General features: G+C 41.4%; 1 pseudogene; it reads right to left on the reverse strand.

The window, feature by feature from the left end:
• LOC138641445 (kinesin-like protein KIF20A) overlaps nucleotides 1-11,796 on the reverse strand; it is a 74,180-nt pseudogene extending 62,384 nt beyond the window's left edge.
• Nucleotides 11,797-13,507: the final 1,711 nt, after the last annotated feature.

Here is a 13,507-nt window from a genome sequence, read left to right on the forward strand (position 1 = left end):
TAAAAGCTTTTGAGCTCTGTTCAGACCTGCGGCCGTACCGGCAATCAAAAATCGTACATGGACAGTAAGACGCTGACGTGTGAAGCTCGTCTAACTGCTGTGGTGGTGAAGTAATAAATCTCTCCATTTTAAAAAGGAGCAACCTTTACAGCATCAAAATCAACATACGTTTTCACTTACTCAGACACTCCGAGGACACTGGGGTCATCACCATGGCTTAATTGGAGAAGTCGAATGGTAAAAATACTGTGACTAAAACAAAATAAAGATATACATAAAAAATATTAGTCTACATCACCAGTCATGTAGAAAAGCCGCGGAGACACCATCACGTGTTTCTCAACGCAAGCAATAAATAGCCAGGTCTTTCACCGGGAAGGAACACCCACAGGAAGGGCAGCATCTCAAAAGGGAAACCACCTATGCCAAAACATGGTATCCATCCACAGACAGCTGTTTTGGGGTATTTGCCCCTCATCAGTGTGCATCCGCGGCTTTTCTACATGCATTTGCATATTTCCCATAACGGATGGGGGCAGTGTTCTGGATCACTGCGTTGAGAAACACATGATGGTGTCTCCGCGGTGTTGGATGTTTTGATCTCCCCGAGGTCATTCATCCTTATGTTTATAGTACATTACCAGTCAAACACACAGCAATATAGACACGACATTAGCAAATTAGATCTTTCATTTGCCACTACAAACTCACAAATTCTGCAAGATTTTCCCAGAATTATCTTGCTACAGCTCCTTCAAGTTAGATTGCTGTTCACCAGTGGAAACAATCTTCAAGTCTGTCCACAGATTCTCAATTGGATTAAGGTCTGGGCTTTGAATAGGCCTCACCAAAACATTTCCACAATCGAGTGTTGCTTTAGCAGTATGCTTTGGGTCATTGTCTTGTTGGAAGGTGAACCTCCATCTCAGTCTAAATCTCAAATCACAGACAAAAAGGTTTTGCTCAATATCCCTGTATTGTGCACCATCCATTTTCCGCTCAACTCAGACCAGATTCTCTGTCCTTGCTGCTGAAAAACATTCCCACAATATTTTGTTGCCGCCACCATGTTTCACTGTGGGGATGGTGTTCTTGAGGTGATGAAGTGTGTTGGTTTAGAGACAGACATAGCGTCTACCTTGTTGGACAATAAGTTCAATTTTGGTCTCATCTGACCACAGCAACCTCCTCCATACATTTGGGGAGTCTCCAACATGTCTTTTGGCAAACTCAAAACAAGTCTTACAATTTTTGTGTGTAAGTAAAGGCTTTTTTTCTGCCCTTTCTACCATAAAGGTCAGCTCTATGAAGTGTCAGGATTATTGTGGTCGTATGGACAGATACTCAGTCTCTGCTTGGGAACTATAGTCTACTGATCCTTTAGGGTTACCTTTGGTCTCTGTGCTGCCTCTCTGATTAATGCACTCCTTGCTAAGGCCGAGAGCTTTGGGGGGTGGGGGGGCGGCCCTCTCTTGGCATGTATGTTGTGGTACCAACATTTGATGATACTGGATAGATAATTGATGGTGCTCTGGGGCATTGGAGATTAGGATTTTTTTTTATATAGCAACCTAGAGTTATACGTCTACAAAACTTTGTCCCTGACTTTGGAGATCTCTGTGGTCTTTATGGTGATGTTTGGTTAGTGGTACCTCTTGCTTAATAGTGCTACAACCTCTGTGGCCTTTCAGAAAATGTGTGTATATACTGTTATGATCTGGTGGCCTAGGAGCAGCATGAGACGGACTCTGGAGAAGGTGGTCCCTGTACTGACCGCAAACCCTGAACCTAGCAGCACAACTAGAAGTAGCCGTGGGGGGTACCTGACACTCCCTAGACCCCTCGGCACAGCCTAAGATCTAACTTCCCCTAAAGACAGAAACAGGAAACCTATCTTGCCTCAGAGAAAATCCCCAAAGGATAGATAGCCCCCCACAAATATTGACGGTGAGAGGAGAGGGAAATAACACGCAGAAATGAAATCAGATTTTAACATAGGAGGCCATAGTAGTTAAAAAGAAAGAATAGAACAGAGTACTATGCGGTCAGTATAAAAACACTAGAAAATATCCACCACAGAAAATACGAATCACCACATCTGACTAAAGATATGGGGGATATATCTGCATCTCCAGAGACACAGCTTAGCTGCAAAAAATCCTTCACAGACAAAGCTGAACAAGACAAAAACATGAATATGCACAAAACTGTAAGGTCCACCGCAGGTGGACAGCAAAAACAAAGCCAGGACTTATCTTTGTAGAAAAGCACAGCAAACTGGAGAGACGAGCAGGGAAGTGAATCCTTCAAAAACAATGGACAACTGGCAGGGACTAAAGAGTCCAGCAAGGCTATATACCCCAGTCAGTTTTGCAATTAGTAGATCCAATCCTGCAGTCCAGTCACAACTGCATTACCCTCTACAACCACCGGAGGGAGCACAAAAGCTGAATTCACAACAATATCCTGACAAACCATGTGACACTTAGATTGCACACAGGTGGACTTCCTGACACTAAGCATGTGACTTATGAAGGTAATTGCTTGCACCAGGAAGTTTTAAGGACTTCATAGCAAAAGGGGCGAATACATATGCCCATGACAATTTTTAGTGATTTGATCCCATAAATTTAATTTATGCCTACATTTTTTCACTGCAACTCAGGCCATTTAGTGCTGACGCATCACACACAAATTAGATTACAAAAATATTTAAACACAGGTTACAATGTAACAAAATGGGTAAAAAGCCAAGGGGTGTGAATACTAGTGATGAGCGAATATACTTGTTACTCAAGATTTCTCGAGCATGCTCGGGTGTCCTCAGAGTATTCTTTAGTGCTCGGAGATTTAGTTTTTATTGCTGCAGCTGAATGATTTACATCTGTTAGCCAGCATAAGTACATGTGGGGGTTGCCTGGTTGCTAGGGAATCCCCACATGTACTTATGCTGGCTAACAGATGCACAGTTATATGAAAAAGTTTGGGCACCCCTATTAATCTTAAGCTTAATGTTTTATAAAAAAAAAAATTTTGCAACAGCTATTTCAGTTACATATATCTAATAACTAACTGTTGGACACCGTAATGTTTCTGCCTTGAAATTAGGTTTATTGTACTAACAGAAAATGTGCAATCTGCATTCAAACAAAATTTGACAGGTGCATAAGTATGGGTACCCCACCAGAAAAGTGACATTAATATTTAATAGATCCTCCTTTTGCAAAAATAACAGCCTCTAGTCGCCTCCTGTAGCTTTTAATGAGTTCCTGGATCCTGGATGAAGGTATTTTTGACCATTCCTCTTTACAAAACAATTCCAGTTCAGTTAAGTTTGATGGTCGCCGAGCATGGACAGCCCTCTTCAAATGATCCCACAGATGTTCAATGATATTCAGGTCTGGGGACTGGGATGGCCATTCCAGAACAGTAATTGTTCCTCTGCATGAATGCCTGAGTAGATTTGGAGCGGTGTTTTGGATCATTGTCTTGCTGAAAGATCCATCCCCCTGCGTAACTTCAACTTTGTCACTGATTCATGAACATTATTGTCAAGAATCTGCTGATACTGAGAGGAATCCATGCGTCCCTCAACTTTAACAAGATTCCCAGTGCCGGCATTGGCCACACAGCCCCAAAGCATGATGGAACCTCCACCAAATTTTACTGTGGGTAGCAAGTGTTTTTCTTGGAATGCTGTGTTTTTTGGCCGCCATGCATAATGCCTTTTTGTATGACCAAACAACTCAATCTTGGTTTCATCAGTCCACAGGACCTTATTCCAAAAAGAAATTGGCTTCTCCAAATGTGCATTTGCATACCTCAGCCGACTGTGGCGTGCTTGCAGAAATGGCTTCTTTCGCATCACTCTCCCATACAGCTTCTCCTTGTGCAAAGTGCGTTGTATAGTTGACCAATACACAGTGACACCATCTGCAGCAGGTTGATGCTGCAGCTCTCTGGAGGTGGTCTGAGGATTGTCCTTGACTGATCTCACCATTCTTCTTCTCTGCCTTTCTGATGTTTTTTCTTGGCCTGCCACTTCTGGCCTTAACAAGAACTGTACCTGTGTTCTTCCATTTCCTTACTATGTTCCTCACAGTGGAAATTGACAGGTTAAATCTCTGAGACAGCTTCTTGTATCCTTCCCCTGAACAACTATGTTGAATAATCTTTGTTTTCAGATCATTAGACAGTTGTTTTGAGGAGCCCATGATGCCACTCTTCAGAGGAGATTCAAACAGGAGAACGACTTGCAAGTGGCCACTTTAAGTAGCTTTTCTTATGATTGCATACACTTGGATATGAAGTTCAAAGCTCAATGAGGTTAGAAAACCAAAAAAAGTGCTTTAGTAAGTCAGTAAAAAGTAGGTAGGAGTATTTAAAACATGAAAATGATAAGGGTGCCCATACTTATGCACCTGTCAAATTTTGTTTGAATGCAGATTGTACATTTTCTGTTAGTACAATAAACCTCATTTCAAGGCAGAAACATTACTGTGTCCAACAGTTATTAGATATATGAAACTGAAATGGCTATTGCAAAAAAAACAATTTTTATAAAACATTAAGCTTAAGATTAATAGGGGTGCCCAAACTTTCATATAGCTGTATCATTCAGCTGCGGCAATAAAAACAATCTCCGAGCACTAAAAAATACTCGGAGGTCACCCGAGCATGCTCGAGAAATCTCGAGTAACGAGTATATTTGCTCATCACTAGTGAATACTTTCGCAAACCATGGTAGGTTTTATTCCTGATCTCACCCAGGTTCAACTGAGGGATTTAGGAGGTGCAGCTTAGCCAGAGATTGTAGCTTGAAAGTAGTAGAATTATGCTGCGGACAACAGACCTCAGCCAGCTCTGCCCCTAGTGCTTGTTTGTTCTCTATGAGAAAGTGACTGATTAATAAGTCGGGCTGTGGCATATCTCAGGGAGAACACTACAATTGGCAGTCTGAAATCGGACATGTGCGATTGACAATCAGTCGGCCTACGCCCCGATACACAGACAGTCGAAACCATTCGATATTGGCAGGTTCAGCCAACTTAAGTCTAATGTGTATGGGGGCCCTTAGTCTCTTATTGTAGGCAATGGCATGGGAAGGCAAAGGCAAATGGTCTTAAAAAGGACCAGTCAACATTTCAAAAATAGCCTGTTCTTGTTCCCCTGAGTATTGCATGTTTTGTTCCCCTATTACAATCTGCCAAACAGTACCAAAGATACAAGCCTTTTTGCTTAGTACAAATTTTTATGGCTTTTACCAAGGGGGCATGGCTCTAACGATTTCTAGAAGTGGGTCTTAAGTTGCTTCGTATTAACTCATGAGCAACACCCCCTTGGAGAAGGTAAAAAAAAAGGCTTCTTTATGGAGTGCTATATCTTTTGAACTGTACGATGAATTTAAATAAACAAAAAAAATAACACTATCACCCAGGGAGAAGTGAAAATTAGATAAGAGCAAAAACTGGTCACTTTAGAACCAGTCACAGGTCTATTTGAATCATAGACTTGTGTAATAATGCAGAGGAAGAAGCCAACTATAAACAGACTAAATCACACAAATACACAATATATTGATATTGGCCGATATCCCTGATATCGATGAGTTTGGCTAGTCACATTTTTTGCAGACAATACTTGGACATGGTAAACTAGCATAAGTGTTTAATGTCCAAAATAGGGTTGCTAAGAATACTTAAAATCTTTTATTCTGCCAGATTTATGAGTGTGAAAAGGAAGGTGGAGGTGGTGGTGGGTTAATGGCTTAAACAGAAAAGTATGGATTAGAAAAAAAAAAAAAAAAAAGACATAACATCCTATCACATGCTCAAATTATATCAGATGGGTTCACTCTGTGACCCTAACATATTGGAAGTTCTGTGCTATACAACCTTCTATTCCAAGGGAAGGGGGTTGTAGTGTGTATTATAAACTGCAACAAAGCCTAAAATATGAAAAGAAGGTCCGCAGCAGTGGAGATTTTATTGAACAAATATATAGAACAATAGAACATACTGGAAAGGCTAGTGCCCAGCCAAACAATCCACAAGTCTTGATGGCGTCTTACCTCCTACTGGACTGCTGATTCATTTTGGTTGATGCCAAACTTCGATTCTTGTTGCCGATTTGCAGAATTTTACATGCCTCCTCTGTGCTCGTGATATTAAACCACTTCAAATCTAAAAAAAAAGTTAAAATACATTTTCCATCTATAAGTGACTAGCTCAACAAAGTCTAAATCATTCTAGAAAGCACCTCTTTCTAGAAAAAAATAAAGTTTGGCTTTATAGACTACTAGCTGAAGAGCCCGGCGTTGCCTGGGCATAGTAAATATCTGTGGTTAGTTATAGCACCTCACTTCTTTTATTTTCCCATCACGCCTCTCATTTAGCACCTCATCTTTCATTTGCTCCTTCACATCTCTCATTTCCCCCCTCACTACTCTCATTCCCCCCTAACACTTGTCATTTCGACCTCACATCTGTCATTTTTCGATCACTCCACTATTTTCCCCTCACTCCTCTCATTTTGCACTCACGTTTTCATGAAAAATCCAAAGGGACTCAGGGGACAGGACAGAGCAAGAGAATGGTTAGGGAGAGGGCCAAGGAGAGTTAAGTATTTTACTGTAAGCCTCTCCCAGGTGTAATCTAGCAAAATACAGCTAGCTGGATACAATTTTGCTAAAAAAGGTTAAATTTATAGCTAAATTAGTTTGCCCATCTGCATTCATAAATATTCAACCTCCCTATAAAACAGCAGATGTAGAGCATTACCCTTCACATAAGATGTGCCTAACTGGTCATCACAGATCTTCAAGGCTGCCCTCTTTTGGTTCTTTGATGAGGGGAGCTGGTCCAGTAGGTCATACACATACTCATTGTAGATTTCAAAGAAGGACACCCAAGCGGAGAACTGTCTTTGTTCATTACCACCTAGAAATAGGTCAGAAGATTAAACGGATAGAGCCGAAAATTTCCAGCAGTATTGAGGAAGATTCACAAAATCGAAATGGCTCAATATGTAAGAATATAGCCAAGAGTCTAATCCACCTTGATCATCAAGTAAGGCGTCTTCACACACCAGACTTCTCAGATTGCCAGTATTTAGAACAGTTTTCATACTATCCTGGAACAAAACAACCAAGCTTTATTAGCAACGGCTATGGATTATATTTTACTGCAAAGTGAGTCATAAGGAGTTAAAGTGTTTAATTGCTTCTGAATTCAGAGGTATCAGTAACAAAACATCCAATGTTCTTGCATATTTGCTCCACCTCCAAAATATAGATCTGTTCTAATATCCTGTTTATAGGAAGATAAACGCACGACATCTCCACCGTCGCCTTGTGGACATCACAGTAACAGACAATCCCTAAACTTTAAGTACAAACAGACCTCCTTTATGCTTGAAAGGAGAGACGCTTTCATGGCTTCTTCTTGCCTTACTTGAGCAGCATCCAACATCATAACGTCATTACCAAGATAAGGCTTGAGATTCATCTTTTCGTAATGCCGCCCTTTCATATGATCAAAGACCACATCCAGTGATCTGGGCAGAATACCTCCATCTTTTGGTGTTCCTAAGGGATGAAATAATAATTTGTGACTGCTCAATCCATCTCCATACCAAAAGATTTAATATTCCACAATATACAAAATGACTATTTAAAAAGGTGTTGATTGGCTGCAGTTGTCATGTCACCCACACAGCCCTACTTCGCGAGGTCAGTATATGTAAATCGTTTTTATTTTCCATAGGGAACTGAATTGATTTAGCTGGAGTTGTCCTGTAATGGAGACCCCTCTAACATTTTGCAGGTTCCTACTGCCAACTATTGCATTCAGGAACGTTTAAGGCCTAATATTGTGATTTATAAAGGCACGGATGATTGACCTCGTGGAGACCAAAACATCCAACACCGCGGAGACACCATCACGTGTTTCTCAACGCAGTGATCCAGAACACTGCCCCCAAATATGCAAATGCATGTAGAGGAGCTGAGGAGATACCATCACGTGTTTCTCAACACAGGCAGTAAATAGCCAGGCCTTTCCCCGGGAAGGAACAACCAAGGGAAGGGCAGCATCCAATAAAGGAAAACATCCAATAAAGGAAAACCACCTATGCCAAGCATGGTATCCATCCACAGACAGCTGTCTGTGGATGGATACCATGCTTGGCATAGGTGGTTTTCCTTTATTGGATGTTTTCCTTTATTGGATGCTGCCCTTCCCTTGGTTGTTACTTTCTGGAGAAAGGCCTAGCTATTCACTGCCTGCGTTGAGAAACACGTGATGGTGTCTCCGCAGCTCCTCTACATAATATTGTGATTTAAACAGCCTATGTTATTTCATAAAACCCTAAAATAAGCCCTCATTTGACTAGATCCACATTATAAGAGATTGGGACCACACTAAAACCATCTAAAATCAAACAAAATCCTAAATTAAACTCAGGAGAGAAGGACAATCCCCAGATTTAGTAAAAAGACTATTGAACAAAATACAAACATAGTAGAGCAAGACAAAGAAGGTCAAATAATGGGACATTAATTATCCAGAATATGTATAGCAGCAGTGGTTAGCAACAGTAAATTAATATTGTAATTACATATATAGACACAGATAGATTGTAGATATTGATCGTATTATTCATGAAGGCCTCGTGGTACATACACTAAATGAGGAGTAGGAGTCTCATGAACAATGGAAATAGCCACAAAGACTCAAAAAGGCCCTGGGTGTATAAGAGTAATATGGCTGCTGCCTGGATTAGATGTCCCATCGCAGCTTGTGTATTTTCATGCAGAATTTGACAAACAGAATGAATTAAAATCATGTTATACATTTTTATTTTGATCTTATATAAACAAAGATAAAAAAAAAAAAGTTGCATCTAAATAAAAAAATAAAAAAATTGTAATGACACTCACAGTATCCGTGCGACTTCTGCCTCCAAGAGGTCATACTAGATTAGATACCTTGTATTGTAAAGGTTTTCCCAGCATTCGTGACACCATAAGTGAAGACAAGTCCATTTTGCCCATTGGCAAAAGAGACCACGAGGTCCTTCATCGTGCCTTCAAAAAAATCTGCCTGTGTTGTGTCCTCGCCAAAGATCTGTAAAATAAAGAACATTTATGCAGATACATATGTAGTCAAATAGCCATCACTGATCTGGTAAGAGTAGTGGAAGTACGTACCCTTGTGAAAGTAAACTTGTGCACCGCCTGCCCAATGCCGCGCTCACAGTTTTTCATTGTAGAGGAGTCTTTAGGAGCATGTAGTGACACAACCTCGGTGTTCTCAATAGACACACAATCCTAAAAAACAGACAGTGACATGATACAGAAAACCCATCTACATTTCTGAGACAGGAGACGACAGTTAGTGCTCAAAATTCCATGGAGAACCAACTCCTTTCTGGAGAACGTCTGTGCCTCTAGCTCCCTCTCCTTCCCCTCTATGGACTTTTGAAAGCACCTCCTCATCTCCTATCTCAGTAATGGGAACATTGTAATCATTGAATACAAATTTTAGCCATGAGTTGAAAGTGAATGATAAGTCCAGGAGAAGAAAGAAGCAGCTCTCTCTGATAAGATATATTACAAAGTTCTTAATTTTCATGGATACCATTCATTTATGTAAAATGGTGGTTACTCTTCATTAGTCTACAAACATATTCAATTCCAAACCACAAATCATACCAGGTCCGAACATTTCCTTAGATTCGTCAGTGCTCGGACCTGGTATGACTTGTGGGTTTGGAATTGAGTAACCATTAAAGAGTAACCATTTTATTTATTATTACATACATGAATAGTACACAAAAATTTGGAATTTTGTAAGGCTTAGAACACACATTTGGGCTTTTAGACTTGGTTTAAGGGTTTGTCCAGAATCAAATCTATAACCTGTGTTATAGCAGACACCACCTGTTAAAGTGTTGTGTGTGATATTGCAGCTGATCAAGACCTACGTCAATCAAGCTTGAGCTGCTGAACCCAGCAACCTAGGATTCATAAGAGAGAAGTCACACTGGAAACATTAGGATTTCCTCAATCAAACCAGTGAAGGTGCAAAAAGCCGGTATAAATTAAGCTCAGCAAAAAGAAATTAAGCCAACCTGAGATTCATGGTTACTAAGTTCTGCCTTTGAAAAAGGTCGCACTCGCAAAAACACCTTCAGTGGATGTGAAGCCTGGGAGCTCTGCGAAACACGGAGAGACAAAAAAATTATGCAAGTGAACATATTCAATACACCGAATATTCTTGTGAACACATTCATCATTAAAACAGACACCACAAGAATTAAATGGGTGCCTACAGTCATTTTTTTCCCCAAAATTGGCTAAAATAAATGCATCCATACTAAGCTCACGGCCTGTACCCCGACAGTCACTACCCACTGCCGCAAGTAGAACATCAGCCCAACAGCCTTTTTAATTGACTCCTGCCTGACACAATAAAATGCACCCAAAACTGCATGTGTGATTGCAGCCTTAAGTTCCCCTATTATGAAAATTCCTAAATACAGTCCTATTACTAGGACCCTCAGCGAACCAGAAAACCAGGATGACTGGTTCTTTAAGAGGAAACTGAAATCAGCTGTAAACGAGAAAGAACATAGAAAATAAAAATGCACCAAGTTTGTGTCCACTGCTCCGAGGCAGACGTATGCATCTCCGTGGTTACAGATGCCAACAAACCCTAGGTGTAGTCTAATCCTGCAGTGATCCTTCCATCTAACCTTGCCTTGTGCCATCCTACACGTTAGGCCATGTTCACACGTTAAGTATTTGGTCAGTTTTTTACCTCAGTATTTGTAAGCCAAAACCAGGAGTGGAACGTTCAGAGTAAAAGTATGATAGAAACATGTCACCTCTTCTGTATTTCTCACCAACTCCTGGTTTTGGCTTACAGATACCGAGGTAAAATACTGCCCAAATACTGAGTGTGTGAACGTTGTCTTGAGGAAGCCTTGACTGCAGGATCTAACTACAAGTTTTTTTGTGGTCTATAACCATAGGCGACCAGGTTTATAAGGCTTCATTCACACATCAGTATTTCTATGCCAAAACCAGGAGTGTCTTCAAAACACAGACCAGGCGTCAGTCTCTCAATTAGGCCGGGATCACACATGAGAGAAATACGCCAAATCTCGCATGCAAATACCCGGCATTGCCGCCGTCACTCAGGAGCAGAGAGTGCGGCCGCATAGCAATACATGCAGCCACACGCTCCGCTCCTGAGTGACGGCGGCAATGCCGGGTATTAACATGCGAAACTCGGACGTATTTCTCGCATGCGTGATCCCGGCCTTAGGCCATGTTCACACGTTCAGCATTTTACCTCAGTATTTGTAAGCCAAAACCAGAAGTGGGTGAAAAAAACAGAAGCGGTGATGTGTTTCTATGATATGTTTCATCAGATTTTTCTACTCCTAGTTTTGGCTTACAAATACTGAGGTTAATTACTGACAGTGTGAAGGTGGCCTTATAGTTTTTCTCCGAGTTCCACTCCCGATTTTGGCATACAAACACGCAATATACAGACGTGTGAATGAGGCCTTATGCTGTACCTGTAGACACAGAACATTAAAAAAAAAAAACTGAAAAAATAAAAGTGTACAAAGCCCTCTCCTGCAGGACTGAAAGGTGGGATACTGGAAAGGACTTACCAGTGCTGAGCAGTCAGAGATAAGCATGTCCCCGGCAGTGCTGCACATCGAGGGATCCAGCAGAGCACTCTGCTCCGCGGACAGCGCGGCTCCGTCTTCCCTGACGTCCATTAGGGCAGTGTTTACACTCGCTTTCTACAGCAGTAACCGTTAAAGGAATTCTTCCATCAGATGAATAGGAGGAAAGAAGCACAATGTCCACAAAGATACTTCATCACTGAGGACTGTGGCATTCATATAGTAACACTGGGAGTAATGCATGATGGAAGACTGCGATGTGTGAACAATGTTGTATAGTGGTGCAAGTGTAGATCCGTATTGCTAAGTATTCCCAATTATGGTGCATCAATATTACCTGTAAGCCTATATACCAAACATCAGGTTGTCTGTGTATTATTGTTCGCTGAAGCATTTTTTTTTTTTTTTTTTATCTATTATAGGCAATTGTTACATTAACATTAAAGGGATCTGGTCACAGGCCGATTAGTACAATTGTGCTACATCTCTGCTTCCCTTCACTCAGAAGCTATGTCCCCGTGGCTTGGCCGCCTCTGTCCTGTCCAGACAACACTCTGGTCCATAAGATGGCAATGTGACCTGATGGACCATTCAGTCTGCTCACTAGTGCGAAGAGGTAGATTATTTTCCTTTATTCCTGAATTCCTGACTGACTTTTCCTAGTCTGACAAACCTTCTCTGTTATTGCTTATTTCTTACTTTTCTCAGGCTGGTCACCTAGGGCTATGTTCGCACGATGCCTTTTTTGCAGCATCTTTCTGCTGCATTTTTTGTGTAAATTAAATGCTGTTTCTTACATTACCAGCAAAAACTGAGATTTCAGAAACCTCACGCACACTCCCTGGTTTATGCATTTGTAGTCTGCAGCATGTCAATTCTTTCAGCTTTTTTGCAGTTTTTTTCCATCCATAGAAAGCAATTAGAGTGAAAAAAGCTGCAGACACAATAGTATTTTTGACACTTTCACAATTTTTGATTAATAAAACTAATCTTATTAAACATGTAGTGTAGACATTACATATGTGATCTGCACCCAATAAAAGCCACAAAAAAAAAAAAAAAAAAATGAAAAATGAGCATTTTGAAAAAGTCAATTTTCCTGCTAAGAGAGCAGGTTTTGGCTGCAGACAAACACACAGCAAATACTCTGCATGTGAACATGGATTAGGCTACTTTCACACTAGCGTCGTTTGGGATATGTCGCAATGCGTCGTTTTGGGGAAAAAACGCATCCTGCAAAGTTGTCTGCAGGATGCGTTTTTCCCCATAGACTAATATTAGCGATGCATTGCCACACGTCGCAACCGTTGTGCGATGGTTGCGTCGTGTTGTGGCGGACCGTCCGAACAAAAAAATGTTGCTTGCAACGTTTTTTTGAGCGTTGTGTCCGCCATTTCCGACCGCGCATGCGCAGTCGGAACTCCGCCCCCTCCTCCCCGCAACTCACAATGGGGCAGCAGATGCGTTGGAAAAATGCATCCGCTGCCCCCGTTGTGCGGCGCTTCCGCAGTATGCGTCGGTACGTCGGCCCGACGCACTGCGACGGGCCGAGTACGACGCTAGTGTGAAAGTAGCCTAACACTCCAGTTTACTGTTTGGGGCTTTGCCAGCTAGTAACAATGTAGCGCTGGTTAACACTTTAACAATGTTACTGACCTGCACTGTCCTGTACCAGGGTGTGTCTGCGCTCACCTTTTAAGAGGCAGGCCAGCACCCTCTAGTGGTTTATAGAGAATCCTGCATAGGATTGTGGGCGTTTCCATGTGTATAAAAGGTCACAATTAACCCCTTCCCGACTGAGCCT

The sequence above is a fragment of the Ranitomeya imitator genome, chromosome 6 (assembly GCF_032444005.1).
Source record: "Ranitomeya imitator isolate aRanImi1 chromosome 6, aRanImi1.pri, whole genome shotgun sequence".
NCBI lineage: Eukaryota > Metazoa > Chordata > Amphibia > Anura > Dendrobatidae > Ranitomeya > Ranitomeya imitator.